The sequence below is a fragment of the Motacilla alba genome, chromosome 3 (genome assembly GCF_015832195.1).
Source record: "Motacilla alba alba isolate MOTALB_02 chromosome 3, Motacilla_alba_V1.0_pri, whole genome shotgun sequence".
Lineage (NCBI taxonomy): Eukaryota > Metazoa > Chordata > Aves > Passeriformes > Motacillidae > Motacilla > Motacilla alba.
The window spans coordinates 59,609,203-59,623,044 of NC_052018.1; the positions used below are offsets into that span (position 1 = coordinate 59,609,203).

Below are 13,842 nucleotides of genomic sequence, written 5' to 3' on the forward strand. Positions count from 1 at the left end.
CTGCAGGGCGAGTGCAGGGGAGGGGTTGTACTTGCAGGAACTGCAAGAGACTTTAGTTCAGCAGAATTAGCCAGTGTATTGCTCATTTTAGAGAACACAGCATTATTGCTTTAATTTCCATTATCAATGCAAAGAAGTGGCTTTATCTTCCAGAGACGTAGTCCTGGGTAGCTAGTCATGTGGAAAATATTTTCTGAGAATAATGCCATGGCCATGGGCCGTGTCTGCAGTAAGTCTCACATGGGGGCATGAACAAGAGGGGTTTAGGGAGGTCGCTCATTTTCCCTCCAAGGCCATCAGCTTTCTATTTTCCTTCTAGTTTTTCTGCTGTATTTAAAATTACAAAGCTGCAGAACAGCTATGTCCTTTTATGTACATTTTTCAAGAAACATAGCTTCTGTTCTTGACATGCATCATCTTGAATTAAACTTCATCTATTTGAACAATACACATCTTCTCTTTTAGTAGTCAAAAAAACTACTTGGTGAGTGAGACAATCTACTTTTTTCTCTCAAATGTCTCAGCTCAAGCTCTTAGGTCTGCAGATGTTACTCTCCAGTCCTCTCGGCCCTGCAGGTCATCTCTGGTCCTGTTCCACACTTGGAAACCTGGGACCAGTGGGTCGGCAGGGCTTTGGACATGCTTTGAATGGCTTTGCCTTCCTGTTCAAATCTTCTGCCTGGAAAAGCTCAGTCTCACCAATGTCAGTAAGATCTGCACTGGTTTCAGTACAGGTTTTTAAGATGCTGAGCATGGCTCTAGTGGAACTATTATCTAAGTTTTATGCCTTCATCTGTTTCCCTCTATACATGCTTTTGCCTGTATCAAATATTTAATTTTATCTCTCTGTATTTTTTTATCATTTGTCTTTGAATGTGTATATTTGGATGTATATAGCATACAGAGTTATGAATAAGTTTACATAATTTGTTTTTGATGGGGAAAAATACAAAAGGAGGAAGTTTTTACATCAAAAAGTTGGAATTTACAAAGAAAATTAATCCAGCCTCCCATCCACACACATCTGTGTTTTGGAGATGGTCTTATCTTTAGGAGTTTTCGCATGGCTCTGTCAGCTTTCAACATCTCTTTGAAATTTTGAAATTGAGTGTGAATATTTATTTGGAACAAATAATTATGAATTACCATTCCGCAGGATTGGTAAGGGAACTTATTCTTTGCAATACTTTTATTAGTGTGGCCAATTTTTTTAATGCTCCAGCGTCACCAATAATTTCAATATAATGTTTCGAAGTATGTTTGTTAATAGAGATACATGAAGGGGCCAGCCAGTAGAGGGGGCACAGAAGCCAAAGCGCTGTTTTGGTGATGTATCAGAGATGGGCATTTTCCCCTACGTGTGTTTGTGTGTGTTGTGCCTGTGTGTGCCTGCAGAGAATAGAAGAGAAACCTTTTCATATTCCTTAATTTACCTTTACTAATTTACCCTCAGTGAAAATGTGTTCTGTCCTAATTACAAACACTCTTAGAGACTGTGTTTCATTAAATATGTTGAAAGAAAGTGCATTTGCAGAGGATGTAGAGCATTTGCCATCTGATGCTTTGCATCATGTATATAATTTTTCAATAACAGAGATAGAAATTGTGTGTGCCTTCTGATGAGATAAACAGGAGGGATAGAAGGATTCTAAACATCCGGGGGTCTCAGGCCCCTGGCTGGCAGAACACCATGTTTTTGTGAGTTAAAATTTAGGGAACATGCATCTCCATAGTCTGCACCGCTTGTGCTGGGGGTGTGGGGTGGCAGGAGCAGTCAGGGTGGCAGGCAGAGGCAGAACCAGCGATGCCCAGCTGCTGCAGCCGGATGGAACACGGACGGCCGCCGGAAAGCAGAGAACAAAAGTAAAGCAGATGCCCAGAAGCCATATATACAGGGAGGTCAGGAAGGGACAGATAAAGGATTTCACTACTTTAAAGGGAGAGAAAGAGACACTTGGAGGACAAACAGGAACACCAACCACAGAGAGGAAATCCATGCATGCACTGAGTCAGTCAGACACGCTGCTCCACAGCAAACCAAAGGCAGGAGGATGAAAGTGGTTAAGATCGAAGAAACTTCTAATGTAACACTTCCTTGAGAGGGAAAGCCAAGGAATACAGGGGCAAAAGGGAGAACTTCATATTCTTACACAAATAACACTTTATTGTGTGCCTTGAGAACCTGCTGTGCATGAGGAACTGCCACAGATGGTGTTCACTAAAGCCTGCTTAGTGAGGTAGACACGCCGGCTGAAGTCCCATCGGAAGTCCTCTGGTAATCTCACAGGAGAACTAAGCTCTGAGCAGCAAACTTTGGGTCTACATAAGGAATCCAACTGCCTTAAAAGACCAGAATCTTTCCATCCCTGTTTTGATTTTGGCCCATCTCCATCTTTTTTTCTTGCCAAACTCCCATTTACTTCAATAGATGTTTTGCTTGAGTGAGTCATGAGGTAAGGGCTGGACCTGAGAGCACAAAACACTGTAATAGGCAAGTCTGCAAGGGACGTATTATTTTGTGATGTTTTTAGGAATTTTAATGGTGGCCTTTAGAGTAAATTTACAGTGTGTAGCATGTGACAGTGACACTGGCTTTAAATATTCATGACAGCAGATGATAGTTTCTGGTATGACATTTTCTTGTGTCTTTTTTGATAGGCAACTTGTTCAGCACTTTGCAAATATAAAGATTTTAATCTCTGGAGTACACTACAAACTGGATTTACCACTAATATAAATTTACTATAAACATAAATCCATTACAGCAAAACAAAGGTATATGGCTGAAAGGGGCAATGATGCCTCCCTCACCACTTCTGCTGTGCTACCAGTGCCACAGATATGAGCATTTTTAATGATATTCAGCTTGTTTTTAAATTCCTTGTTCCAGAAGTTATTTGAATATAAGATAATTCAAGCTTCTATTCATTTTTAAAAGTAAGTAGTTAACTCTCAGGCCTGTGAAAAATAAATTGAGAACACAATCCTGGCACAATCCTGAGAGTTTGAGAGCTAGCTGTTGAAGAACAAATACTTTTTAAGAGCTTCCATATGACTTTTTGTATGACTTTTTCGTGTGCCATGTTAGCAGTACTGCCACTGATTACTTCCAACAGCTCTCCATGGATTTGTTCTGCTTCGTCTCCTGCTTGGCGCATAGAGCCAACACCATGGTCACCAGCTGGTAGTCTGTCCCTAGAGTCTTTATGGAGGGGTGTGTTGCATGAAGGCAAAGCAATATTCTAATTGCAGTTGTGCAAAGGAGAAAAGCAGTCAACGGGGGGAGAAGGTGATCTGGAACAGGATAAACACTCCAAACCCAAAGTAAATGTACTGATATGCAACAGAGCCCCCTACCCATGGAGACATTGGTTGAAATAGAACATAGTACAGATGGCTTCCTGCATAAACTGCAGCAGACTTTTTCCACCCTGTGAGGAAAGTCTACTTATTTCTAAGTGATTACATCAAACACAATGAGGAAGCCTGATTTTTGACTGATACTTGACCTGATCTCTCTCTTTTTTCCCTAACGTAATAAAAAATGCTTATAATAGAACAGTTTTGCAATGTTCCTCTGCTTCCTTCTCTCAATAGTGACAACCAGGTTTATTCCTACTTCTCTAGACACTACATCTAGCTTAAACGCTCTCTGCAAGATCAGTAGGAGAAACCATACTTGTGGGAGTTGCCACTCATTTTAGTCTTATAAGTATCTAGTGTTTCATATTTAAAGAGTTCATAGTCACAAGATAGATTTCTTCATTGAAATGTCTCAATCACAATTGGCTAAGCCAGGCTGTGGGGCAGGAGTGCTGTCAGTATCCCTCCCTGACAGTACACGTCGCTGTGCTGTGATGGACAGGTAGTGCTCTCTGACAGAAAGTGCTTGTTGGCCAGAAGAGTCTCTCCTGTCCTGACAGACTATGATCCTGATGATTCCATCTCTCACTACATTACTGAAAAAATGTTGCAGGCAGGAAGCCAGCAGAAAACTCTAGCATAGTGTATTGTCTAAATAGCTGAGTATATGGTGAACACACATCCTCTGCTTCTCAGTTCAGCCTCCTGTAGAGATTCCCTTCCACCCAGTTCTGCTATTCTGATGCACTGGGCCTCTATGAAGACAGGGTGCAGCCTACTGGGGAGGAGACTAAGCTGTAAGGGCTGGCTGTGGCACAGGCTAACTGAGGAACAAAGGACTACCACAACGCTCTCCACAATGCTGTCTACGGCAAAGAACTTTTTTGATCTAGTTTTTCTGGAGAGAAACCAAAATAAAAATTGTCAGGGGAGCAACTGACTATCCCAACATCAAGCCCTCCTCCTCATACTCACAACTGCCTCGAGGAGAGAATGACAGGGTTACCAGCATAACAAAGGTTAATTATGTAACATGCATCAGAGCTGTGCTTGCACGGTGCAATAATGGTAATAAACACACCAGAAGAATTGAACCAGAAGACAATTGCAGGCAGTGTGCCTGCCCCTCTCTGCTCTCACACCTCTGCTGTGCAAAGAGAGGGGCCTGTCCCAACCTTCCTAAATATCTTGAAGAATGGCAACTGTGTTGCTGGAGCAGTTCTCTTTGGAGTTTGTTTCACTGTACAACCCCTCTCAAAAGGGCTCTCCCAGGTGGTTTGTCTTCCATTAAATACTTGTGTGTGGAAAAACCCAAGAGGTGCGATGTTCCTCCTGGGTTTAATTTCTCCTGCTGTTGCATTAACCGGCTAGGTAACTCGCAGTAAGTTTGTAAATAAACGAAGACTAAAGGACAGGAGGGCTTGCTCGGGCAGACGGAGGAGGATGGGGTGGCCAACACCTGGATCCCGCACCCTTCACTTGCCCTTGCAGGGGCCGGCGGGTACAGGTGAGCTCGCCCAGCCCTGCCCGGGGCACCTCCGGGCTGGGCACGTCCCCCAACCCGGCAGCCTCCGCCGCTCGGACGCGAGTCGGGTACCCCCGGTACCGGCCCAACCCGGGCACGGCCCGGGGAACCGCGGGGCGGGGTCGGGCGCTCCGGACCGCCGCCCCCGCCCCTGCTGGAGGGAGGGAGAGAGGGCGGGCGGATGGACGGGCGGACGGAGGGAGCGGGAGGGGAAAGCGTCGCTGTGGCTGCGAGGAGCGAAGTAGGGGCAGAAACTTGTCCGCTGGCAGCCGGGCGCGCCGCGGAGACAGAGTCCTCGGAGCTGCTCCGCACCCGCGGACAGGTAAGAGGGTGTTGAGCGGGGGGCTGAGAGCCCCGGCAGGCGCTCCCAGGTGTCTGTCTGTCTGTCTGTCTGTGGTGAGACCTTGTCCTCCGCTGCGCGTTCCTGTGGCCGGGAGCGGGCGGCCGCGCGGCCGCGGGACGGGGTCCGGCTCCGCGGGCTCCCACCGCCCGTCCGGGCTGCGCGCCCCGGCCCCCCCGGGCTGAGCCCGTCCCGCCGGCTCCGCGGGGCGCGGCCGCTCCGGCCTCGGGCGCCGCCGAACAAAGAGCCGCGGCCGCGCTCGGCTCCGCGCCCCGCGCAGCGCTGGGGCGCCCGGGGCAGCGCAGCTGCGGCCGCGGGGGTCTCCGGCTCCGGGAGTGATACCCGCGCCGGCGGCTGTCGACGGGATAGCCGGGCTCCTCCGGAGCCCCTGCAGGCAGCCGGCTCTGCCACATGCTTGTGCTGTGCCCGGCACTTCGCGGGGGCTCACAGGGGAACCTCGCTCCCGCAGCGACGCGCTGGGCTCAGCAGCCTCAGAAAACGCCCGTCAGGATTTTAGCAAAATGGAAAGGTTTGCTGGCGCGGAGCTTGGTTTAAAGATGATCGCGGGGGCTGAGCTTTCAAAGTAAGAGGTGAAAAGGGAAACAGCGGCTCGAACAATGAGAATTTCAAAAGCTCGGGGTTTGTGGAAATAGTTTTAAGCCTTGTGCCGATTTTTGGCGATTTTTGTACCGACTTCTAATAACGTGGAGTAAATTTCGCCTTTTCATACGACTGCGGAGTTCTTGTCATTTCCCAGGAGAGCAATGTATATCAATCTGAGAGTATCATGCTGGGTTTTGTACACGGACAGAATTCCCACTGAAATTAATTTAACGTTTTGTTTTAAGTTACTAGTGGGATTAATGGTCATTTTCTTTAATCAGCTTTCAGTAAGGCTATACAGGAAAATCCTCCTGGAACCGTTGGGATCTTTGTATATGCAAAGAATGTGAAAGGAAACCAGCACTTTGTATGACCTTTTTTTATCTAACTAAACTTACAATAATGTGTTTCTATGTTTTTGGCATGAGTGAGACTTACAATCCTGCAAAGGGGTTTACTTCTGTGGTTGTTCCCTGTGGGAGGCAGTGGGCTGGTCCTGGCCAGGCTTGCTCTCCGTAGCTGGGAAGAAAATCGACAACTTGCTCTGGGCGCTCTGCTGTGGACCCAGTGCACTCTCTCCTTTATGCCGGTTCATCCAACCCTGTGGAAAGCCAGTTCCAGGAGCCAATGTAGCAGAAACCTAATCCAGCCCAGGAGTTTTTTGGGGGCATTTCTTTGCAGCTCTGCCTTCCCATAGGAGTGTCTGGGAGAGATGCTGAGCCCCAGTGCTGTGGGGAGAGGGAAGGGAGATGGAGGGAAGAAGTGGGGGACAATCCTATTGCTCTAGTTTCAGTGTCAGGTAACCGTAGCAGGGCTGAAATACAGAGTTGGGCTATGATTGTGCTTTGGGTGGTTTAAACTGCTGCAACGTGGGGTTGCCCTGGCAGCCTCTGCCTAGCTCTGACTCTTTTCATAGCAGCACAAACACTTATGCTGTCCTGTGGTGATCTGGATCTAGGCACTGAGCAAAAAACAGATGTAATTTTAATCTGGATCAATTCCACGATTTGGTTCATTAGGGGCTAAGAGAGGAGGAAAGAGGGAGTGGAGAAGCTAGTTTTTTTTAAGCTGGCAAAACTGGATACTGCTGCCAAAACTGCTTGTGGAGCTGCAGTGTGACTGTAGATACTCCCAGGTGCCTTTCCTGCCTCCCCCCGGGAGCCTGTCCCGTGACTCTGCATGTAGCCTTGGGAGCCTCCACTCTCTGGGTAGAAATGAGCCTTTGCTAATTAATCCATTAAGTGTAATGGAGTAGTTTGTAACAGAAGAATTAAGCAAGTGTACAAGTGTTTGCATAATTGTTGCTTTGGACAACAATGAGCACTGTAGGTAGAACAGCACAACATGCAGGGTTTTATAAAAAGTGTGTGAGTTTGTAAGCACTTACTGGGTTTTGCTACTCTCTGCAGTGTCTGTCTAGCACTTAATGCACAGGGTGAGCCAGATGTTTTACAGTCAGTCATGACACTTGTATTAGTAAGTGATTATCACATGGGCTTGTGACAGGAATGGGTGCTAATCAGCCAGATAAAATAAGATGAGTGTGTTTCTCAGTCCTGGGGCTGATGGAAAAGTAGAAACTGAATCCCAGTGTATGACAGCAGAGTCTGCTGCAGCAGAAGGTGAGGAATCTGTTCTCTCTGTTTGTGGTTACACCACCTCCACGCACTGCTTAGGCCCTGTTAGCCTGCTGCTATGAGTTGGGTCAGATCAGTGATCAGCCTTGAAAATTAGTGCTTGCAGTTGGGAAAAAAACATCAGCATGCTGACTGCTGTCCTGTTTCAACACTTGCAATAGCGTCATCTGAAGGCAGGAGGTGGCAATTGATGGCCAGAGATGGAGGATGCTGCGAGACTTCCCCTTTGAGTCGCAGTTTAATTTTAGCAGATGATGAGTTGATGGTGCAGTTGCTTCTTTGATTCCCGTTATTGCAGTCCCTTGAGGAGCAGGCAGAAACCATTCATGTGGTGCTCAGGAGCTGGGCATCCCTCACTGTCTCACCTTAGATTTGTACTGAAGGGATTCTGATTGTCAGGAAGTAATGAATTGCTGGAAGTGCAAGTGTTAATTAGTTGTCAGTTTTTACCTACATAAGAGAGTCAGCCCACTTTGCTCATGGCCATGGGATTGAAGTAGATGATATTTAGGGCCTTTTCCAACCCAAACCATTTTATGATTCTATGATATATTTGCCTTCAGGACTTGATGGTATTGGTTTGTGGGATTTGGATCTTCTTCCTCTTGGGTCACAATACAGCTCGTTGAGGAACTGACCAAGACTTGGTTGAAAGACAGGTTTTTGTTTATTTTTAATAGCAGATGTGCTTCCAAAACCTGCATTTGTTGGCCAGATCTGAGCTCTTCCCTGCTCAGCTAATGATGTTACCATCAAGCACTGCTGAAGGCCTCACTGAATTGCCTTCAGTAGGATGTCTGCAGAGGTCATGTGGGTGCCCTACCCACTGACTCCACAGGTGAGGTCCACGTGCAGTCTATTCACATTTGCAGTCACAACTTTACTCTGACCTTGCCTTTGATAGTGCTTGGGCACGTTGATAAGGATCCTTCATGCTGCTGTGGAAGACTCTTATGGATTGATAGAGTTGTCTTACCACTTAGAGCAAAAGGTGAAATTCTGATGGTGCCAAAGTGAAGTCATTGCTTCTGAAAATTCAAGAATAGTAATGGCATAATGATAGTGGATGGGAAAAATTTCAATAGTTTCTGTATATACTCTTAAACTCTCTGTGGGATTTTTTCCCTTTCCGCAAAGTAAATTGCAGTGACACAAAGTAATGCACTGGAAAAGTTTGGACAAATGCTACCAATGAGATTATATAATACAATAGTGAAGGAATTTATTATGAAGCCTATTCTTGATTCAAAGAAGGAAGATTTTCCCTGGTGGATTGTTAATAGTTTTTAACTTCCTCTCACATCCCAAAAGTGTATGTGTCATATTGTGCAACCAGAGAAGTATATGCTTGCTCCTCTTCAGAAAATAGTTTGTGAGGACTTTAATAGCAGTTTCAGAGCTTGTCGTTCATTGCTTGGGATAGCATAGCTGAAAAAAGGGCTTACTGCTGATAGTAATTAAAACACGAGCGCTTTCCCGGCTTTGTTTCTCTTTTTTCTGGACCATTTTAAATGCTGGGGTGTGTAAATTTAGAGGTGTTTCTAATGTCTATAGATGTCGAGACAGCATTTTCCTAGGTGATCTCAATGCGTTCTTTCTCTTTAGAACTGGGTATTCTCTTCTTTATTTTAAACCGAATTATTTGAAAAGCAGTTATCAAGTAAGAGTAGTAAATAGGTTGTGCATTGTTTTTTTTTATCACATTTGGCATCGTATCAAGCATGCTGTGATACCCCATTTGCAAAGCAAATAGGTGTTATTGAGAAGCCTTGAAAGTTTTGATCAAGGGGGAAAATGGCAGCAAAGGAAGCAAGTTTGCTTTGCTTTATATGTAATCCTCATAATTTAGCTTTTAACTTTTGTTTCTTTCTTGGTTTGTTTAGTTTGGATTTTTTGTCTTCTTAAGTATAGTGTTTCTTATTCCTAGCATGTGTGCTTATATCCCAAGTGTCACAGAAGTGTGTTTCTCCACAAGCAGCAGCGACATCATTCCAAGGAATGAAGGGTGGAAAAAACACCTGCAGCACACGATCACCCTGTGAGTAAATTGTCTTTTCTGTTGAGGGCACCTGGTGCCTTGCTGCGGGGACGGGGTCAGACGGTGCCTGGGCCCAGCACCGTGGAGTAGCACTCAGGCTCGTCATTGCTCCCCCATGAGCTCCTTCTCCCCGAGTGCTGCTGTGGCTGGCTCAGAGCACTCTGGGGTTACGCAGTTGCCCACCGCTTGTGTGTCCATAGTCTGTCCAACTTGATGTTGGCAAAGGAGCCAGCGCTGTGACATGCCAGCTTACCAATGACTCGAAGAGAGGCTCGATTTTGAACGTGCCAGGAGGCCCCTTGGCTGCCTTGGTGCCTGGTTGTGCTGTGTCATTTGCTAATGTGGTTTCTTTCTTGCTGGCCTGCGTCTTAATGGAGTTCTTCAACCACGCTAACTGATTGTAATAACTTTTGCCTGTCTAGACAGGGCCTTACTGTGTCTGATTAGATCCCAGCCTTGTGGCGTGCATCACTGCCTGTTTCTTATAAATGTGAAGAAAAAAAAAAAAGGTGCACGTTAATAGTGCTTAGTCTGGGTTTTTTTTTGCTTTGCAGTGTTGGTATAAAATATTTATAGATGTTTACTTTTTGCCTGGAGGAAAAAAGTTTTAGTCAAATGTCCCGAGGATGCAATTTAGAAGGGAACCTCTTATCTCCAGTAAGGAAAGAGCAGACAAATGTTCTCTTTGAGGATATTAATTGGGGTTCCACTGAAGTCAGTTGTGGAAGTTTATTGCTCACTGAAGTCAGCAACTTTCTCATATAGGTAAAAAAAAGAATTTCTCTGAATCATTAATAAAAATCAAAAGCAGGAAATCTGGTCTTCCTTCCTGGTTTTAGTTCCTTACTGCTTTTTGGAAATGTAGTAAGTTAAATGCAACTTTGGTACTCTCAATATTTAAGCACTCAATAGGAAAGGTTGTAACAGCAGTTTTCTACTGTAATTACAAAAATATTTTTTAAAATTGGTATCCAATTTTAGAGAACCCAATAATTACAAAGTATGGGGTTTGAGATAAATTTTGGTTGGTAGTAGTTTGCCTTGTCCTTTTCTTCAATGCCTTCCCCAGAAAAAGAATGATTCAGATTTTAAAGTCTCCTAATTAAAAAAGAAAAACTGCCTTGGCAGAAGAAATGAACTTCTGGTTTTGATTCAAAAAGGAAATCAGAAGATAGTACAAATGTGCATGCTTTCCAGTAGCTCTGATTAGTATTTTAAACTCTGTGTCATGGTAACAACTGCTTCTGTTATCCTTGTACTGTTAGGATGGATTTAGACTGAGTGAAGAAGGGAAACTTGACAAAAGAAGTTAGCAGACCATTCTGGTGTCTCACAGGACTGGGAAGTTAGACTACTTTTTTTGGAGCTGGGACGAGCAATCGAGCAGTCGCAGCTTGGTTTGTGTGCTGTGCCTGCCCAGAGGAAATTCCTACTTTATAGTGAGAGAGTGGCCAAGGACTAGAGCATATTATTCTAATTAAATCATTTAAATTCCATTGCCGTTCCATTGCCGTCATTTGAAAGGCTCTGTGCATCTTCTGAGTTATAGATGGCTTCTGCAGGGACACTGTGAACAATTTGTGTACTTACATGCCAAAATGTCATCTTCAATTGATGCTGTAAAGTTTAAATTGCTGATTTATTTTGATATTAGTCACTTGAAAGTGCTCTTAAAAAACCTACATCTCTTCAGAGGTAGAAGGCATGTTTATATCTGTTAACCATATACTGAATTTGTTTCCTTTGTGAAGCACCACAATGCCATTAAAATAGCTTTTAGAAGGAAACATTTAATGCAGCCCTATAAAAATAGGCCATTCACCTCTCTTTCTAGTTCAAGAAACGAGACTACTGTGGAAAGACTGAGACCAGGATCTGGAACTGGTGTAGCCATGCTCCCACTGCAGAGTGTTCCTTTAGGTCAGATGATGCAAATTTGATCTTGACTGTCGATAGATGTGATCTGCCCATAGATACAGAGAGATCACACTTCAAAATGGTAGGGGTACCAATAATGAGTGGGTTTTTTTGTGATTTCTAATAGAATTATATCACCATTTTAGTGTGAGATACTTGGCAGAGTTAACTCTCTGTAATTAACTTGTGTGATCAGTGTGTATATGACAGTGGAAAGAAGAGAAATTTGAACCATTAAGATACTTTTGTTTGGAATACAAAGCTTGTTAAGCAATTATCAGCTTTCAGGCTTTACCAACTGACTGCAAGGCATCTTGTTTGAAAAAATAAACTGTTAAAATAATTTACTTTTTTCCCTGTGGTTTTAAACCAACAGGAATGTTTTATCTGAACTAAAATACTTTGTATATCTATCACTTTATCAGATCTCCAGGGGAAAATATTTGCTTAAAGATGTTCAAGTTTCAGATGAGTAACTGACTAAAGCCAAAATGGTTGAAGAGTTATGGGGCTGCTTTCTTTGAAATCTCAAAATTTTCAGTGACAAATAGTGATTATGGTGTAGCTATTCATTCACCTGTATAATGTGGTCCCTGTTTGGCTTGCTGTACCTATGAAATGCTTCCTGTATGGAGAAAAGTTAGATGGTGCTAGGTGCTATTGTGCTCTTTCATTATCAAAAAGCACAAATAGCACCTGAAAACCTAAAAAGCTATCAAAAATAATTGTAAAGGTTTTTTAGCAATAATATAATTACTCATGCTGATGGTTTTGTGACCTCATGATCATGGTCTTGTTATGAGTCTTTGTCCCTTCCCTTTGTGTTTTTTATTTAGTGATAGCATTGGTTTGGTTACTGAAAGTAAAAAAGCTTTGCTTTAACTAAGTCGATTGCACTCATGTAGTGGCAAATTAGTGGAAAATTTTAAAGTTGTATCACAATCTAATAGTGAACAACAGTAAAGGGAAATATCTGTGCAACACTCACAATACTCTCCCACCCATAAAGTTTATCTGTTTATGAAATGCCAGTAATGCATTAGACTTTGGACAAAAGGAGATGCTGCTAGTAGGCTGCTTAACCTAGAAATATTCCCTAAGGGCGGTATAGATTGCAGTGGATAGTAGGGTTTGAACAGGGCTTTAGTGTGTCATACCATGGCTGTGATTTTTATTTTTTGTAATTACTCTGTGGGCTTCTGGATTTCTCTGTGTTTGTGACTTACTTGTCTCAAGCCTGGTCAAGGTCAGCACAACTAAGATTATTGGGATTTGTCCTATGACTGGCAAAGTGATAAAAATATTGTTTTTAAATTTGCAATTGAGTTGACGTTTCAGGGACATAAAATGATGTGAGCTTTGATTCTTGACAATCGCTATGTAGGCTGCTGATGTGTCTTGACACCCTCTTGTTGTAGAGCAGATTTGTTGCAGTTGGCATATTATTGCTGATAGTTCTCAAACTCCTTGCAGTGGTCCCGTCTTCATATTGCTCTTGTTATGAACAACCAGTACCTAGGCTGGCAGCAGGGAGGGAAATTGTGGGGTAGTGAGCAGGTAACTGTTAAATCAGCCACAGGCAAGTGTGCAGCAGATACCGGCAAGTCCTGACTAACAGAGCTACAACTGCACCACTGGGAAGTGTCTACATGCACAGAGGAGTCTTGCAGTCTGCTCAGAGTAGCCTTGATTATTTTACTGGGTATTGTGGACACTTGAAGCCCAGTAAAAATATGGTCTATCTGATTATTTCTCCAGAATCAATCCCTTAATAGCCATTGCATATATTTAAATGTCATCTGTCTTCCTGAGGACCAGATCATATGAGGTTTGAATTCAGACAGTGAAATCTGTGTCTTTTTTTCTTTTTTTTCCTCTGTTCTAGGCAGAAGTAGGAAAAGGAGAGCTGTGCTCCTCTTTTCCGTTATTGAGAGAGAGATTTCAGCAGAGCACCTGTCTGAAATAGTTGGTCCATATTGATTGTTTTTAAAATCCTGATTTGGGGATGTCCTTTCATCAGTGGTGAAGACTTTTACCTGTTTAATTACCCTTTATTATTATGAACAAAATAATGTTGCTCTTGTTGCCTGATATGAGCCTAAAACGGCACTGAAGTGCTGACAGGAATATAGAGCAAAATAGGAAACGTGGAATCAGTGCTCAGTGACTGCTTCATTTGCTGAGGCATAGAGCTCAGGTGTCACTTATTTGCAGTGTTTGTTTCTTCAGTAGTGGAAGGGGAGCGTTCTGCCTCCCTAAGGTGATGAAGTCTGTTTCATTTTGTAAAGTAGTAGAAGGCCCTGAGAAGAAAGATACCAGATGTATGTATTGTTGTTTATTCTTCCTATGGAGATATGCAACAATATTATCATCAGTGCTACCCAGTGGAGGGAGAGAAAAATTAGAGTGTTATAGTACT

At 43.7% G+C, this 13,842-nt stretch overlaps 1 protein-coding gene across 5 annotated transcripts in view; it reads left to right on the forward strand.

Moving 5' to 3' along the window:
- Positions 1-4,678: 4,678 nt before the first annotated feature.
- The window catches only part of TIAM2 (TIAM Rac1 associated GEF 2), a 166,911-nt gene continuing 157,747 nt past the window's right edge, over positions 4,679-13,842 (forward strand). For 3 of the 5 annotated variants that reach the window (XM_038131907.1, XM_038131906.1, XM_038131917.1), the window contains exon 1: positions 5,060-5,210. The gene's annotated coding sequence lies outside the window, so the exon portion shown is untranslated. Of the gene's footprint in view, positions 4,871-5,059; positions 5,211-5,567; positions 5,812-13,842 lie in introns of those variants that run through there. The other 2 variants (XM_038131913.1, XM_038131912.1) reach the window with 2 other exon arrangements.